The sequence below is a fragment of the Nomascus leucogenys genome, chromosome 4, assembly GCF_006542625.1.
Source record: "Nomascus leucogenys isolate Asia chromosome 4, Asia_NLE_v1, whole genome shotgun sequence".
In the NCBI taxonomy this organism is placed as follows: Eukaryota; Metazoa; Chordata; class Mammalia; order Primates; family Hylobatidae; genus Nomascus; species Nomascus leucogenys.
Window position 1 is genome coordinate 107907103 of NC_044384.1, and position 3713 is coordinate 107910815.

Here is a 3713-nt window from a genome sequence, read left to right on the forward strand (position 1 = left end):
GGAAACAGTTGACGTATTATATTGGTGCAAAAGTTATTGCGGTTTTTGCCATTACTCTCAATGGCAAAAACCACAATAACTTTTGCACCAACCTAATATTTCTTTCCAGGAGGACAAGATAGGTTTTTTAACACATGAAAATAAATTTATGTTTATTATTTCAAAATAGAAAACATCAAAAATGTCTTTAGCAAAAATGTAGTTATTTTTCTCTTCATTTTATTTCTGCTTGATATATTGAGACATTTTAAACATGATGCGAAATACCTGACTATAATTGATTTGATCTAAAGGTTGCTGTTATATTTAAATAGAATTTTTTATAATCAGAATATTAATTCTATTTACCACCATGGCCCTTTGTATAGACTTTTTATTCATTGCCTACTAGAAGCTAAATGTTCACATCTAAACTATTTTCATTATGTCATATCTGCCTTATGAAGGCTGTCCAAACATGAAAAATCAAATCGTGAATTACCTCCATTAAAATCTGAGTCATGTTGGGAAGAGTTTAGGATGGCAGTCAAGTCTATTATAGAAACTGTGTAGTGCTGCATGGAGATGCTGGAATATATTTAGGGCAGCAAAACATGTCCAATGCATCAGTCACAGTCCTGGCAGGAAACAGATGGCATACTCCAATTTGGTAATTTGAGTGGAGTTTAAAAAGAGACTATTCACAAATGTGTGAGCAAAGTTTAGGGAAACCATGAGGGATGGTGGTGCACCCTGAAGCTAGTAATAATTGAGTCATTACCGTTCTAGGCCTGAAGGGCAAAGAGCGGGAGCAGTTACTCCACTGTATGGAAAGGGCTGTCTGACTGGAGCTATGGCCTTCCACTGAGGGACATGGCCAACTCGCCATGACTCAGCACAGAGAGAGCCAAGGAACAAATACTCTGACCTCACTCTCTTACCTCTCTCTAGTCTCCTGCCAGTGCTCCCATTAACTGAACCCAATCAGGAACCAGAGGACAAGGAAGCCTACTGACGCATCCATAGAGGCCAGCCTCCTAGGGCACAGAGCGGGGTGGAGAAGAGTAGAAGGTGGATGTGGACAAACAGAAAATAACCAGCATTGTCAATTTAATTCAAAACAATTTTCTTAAGCACTGAACTCTGTATCATATTCTGAAGGAGATAATTACAATTTTGTGACTTTCTTTCTTTCTTTTTTTTTTTTTTGACACAGAGTCTCACTCTGTTGCCGAGGCTGGAGTGCAGTGGCATCGTGTTGGCTCACTGCAACCTCTGTCTCCTGGGTTCAAGCAATTCTTCTGCCTCAGCCTCCTGAGTAGCTGGGATTACAGGTGCCCACCACCACGCTCTATATTTTTAGTAGAGATGGGGTTTCACCATGTTGGCCAGTCTGGTCTTGAACTCCTGACCTCAGGTGATCCACCCACCTTGGCCTCCCAAAGTGCTGGGATTACAGGTGTGAGCCACCGTACCCGGCCTGTAACTTTCTTTCTTTCTTTCTTTCTTTCTTTCTTTCTTTCTTTCTTTCTTTCTTTCTTTCTTTCTTTCTTTTATAAGCACTTTCTTTTGCCATAGAAAATAATGGGTTCTCTACATTCATTGAGGTAAGTTGGGTGTGTTATGTAGAATCATGGAATTTCCAAGCTGAAGGGGACCTAGAGGTTATCTAGTGGGTCCCTCTCATACAATGAGAACATTTTTAGACATATCTTAGAAAGAAAAAAAAATCACTATGTTTATGCCAAGTCTGAAGACCTTTTAATAGCTGGAACTCCTAACTTGGCTTTTGCTATAGTAAAACCCTAATTTATAGAAAATCAGTTGGCAACTCTGGTTTGAGAAGGGTGGATAGTATAAGCATTCCTCCTTTCCCTTAGAAACCATTCAGCAGTAATAAGGCCACTAAGGAACAGAAATGAAAACCCCACCTTTGCAAAACAAGGAGACATCTCAAACTCAAAACCACACAAAACATGTGGGAGTGGTATCAAGGCAGTGAGGGTTAGTAGGAAAGCTGGCAGAAGGGGTTGCAGATCTCAAATAAGGCTGGTGCACACTACAAATTAAAGGGCTTATGGGAGAAGGTCACAAAGCCAGATCCTAACCAGAAGAGCAACATGTGGAGGACAGAGCTGAATGAAGATGCAGACAATTCATGTATTTGCAGGAAGCAGTCTGCCAGTGAACATGGAGAGAAGACCGCACTGACAGCAGCCTTCCAGCTGCCTGGTTTTTGGCTTGGGAGAAGTAAAGACTAAAACAATTCACTCACTCAATCCTGAACCATCAGTCATACTCCTTGCAGCCAGGAAACTGGGCTCTACTAACATATACCTCTTGCAGGTAGCTCACGTAAGGGAAAGTGAGACAACTGATCAAACATGAGCTGGTAGCACTTCAAAAAGAAGTGAAAGGGGAAAAAAAAGCCATCAAAGAAATAAAGGAAAAACTGGAAGCAGTCCATGAAAGAACAGACACTAAAGAACACTCAGCAAGGGATGTGAAGAGCAGGAACAAGAACAATGTGCAAAATAGAGTTTAAAAGAATTAGACAGAATAGGTTACAATTTTAAATATGGAGGTCACAATAGGATTCATTGAGAAAATAACGTTTTGAGCAAAGTCTTAGGGAAATGAATGAGTTACTTGTGCTCTGGGTCACAGTGTTCCAGGCAGAGGTAACAACCACTGCCAAGGCTCCAAAGCAGGGGCACCTGGGTGCATTTGAGGGGAAGCAATGTTACTTGGGGCATGTATACTCGTAGGAGGTTATGTCAATGTGAAGTCTGCACCTTAACATTCTGAACTCCCCTTCTTTGTTTTGTTTAATAGGTTTTTTTTTCTCTGAATTTAACTTTATCAGAATCTTGGCTTTATTGGTGTTTATATTTGTCTGGTGTGTCTTTGCCCATCTTTTATTTTAAAACTTTTTGAATCAATTTGTTTTAGGTGTGTCTCTTGTATAGAGAGTACAGAGCTGAGTTTTAATTCATCCAGTTTCAATATCTTTATTCACAAATGATTTTAGTATTTAGATTTTAGTTTTAGTATTTAGATTTTAGATTTATAATAATTGATAGGACAAATATGTTCATCCTAGTGCTGTCATTTTATTTTTTCAGTTCTTATCTTACTCGACCTAGCATCAACATATGGCACAACTCCTCTTTAATTCAGATTCTTTGTTTGCTTCTGAGACACTGCCCTTCCCCATTCTCTGGGTTTACCTCGCATCTCATTGGCCAGTCTTTCCCAAGTTCCTTTGCTATTTTCTCTTCTCTCAACTTCTTACTACTGGAGTTAATGATTGAGGCTCAGTCCTTGGTCCTCTTCCCTTCTATAACTGCACTCGCAACTCTGGTGAGTTCATCCAGTCTCATAGCATCAAATATCATTTTCTGTTGATAACTTGCAAATTCTTATCTCTAGCTTTGGCATCTCTCCTGAATGCCAGAGGCCTATTTACTGACTCAGATTTCCAAAAGACATCTGAAACCCAAGAGTATCTATCACAGGGCTCCTGAATTTCTCCCAAATCTGCTTTTCCTATAGTTTTCCCTACCTCAGTTATCAGTTGACTCCTCTTTCTCTCATACTTTACATCTCATATGTCATCAATTCCTGAAAATTCTACCTTCAAAACATTTCTAAAATCCAACTACTTCTCATCACTTCTGCTGCTACCACCCTGGTACAATCAATCCATCTCTTGTCTCAAAGATTGCAACAGC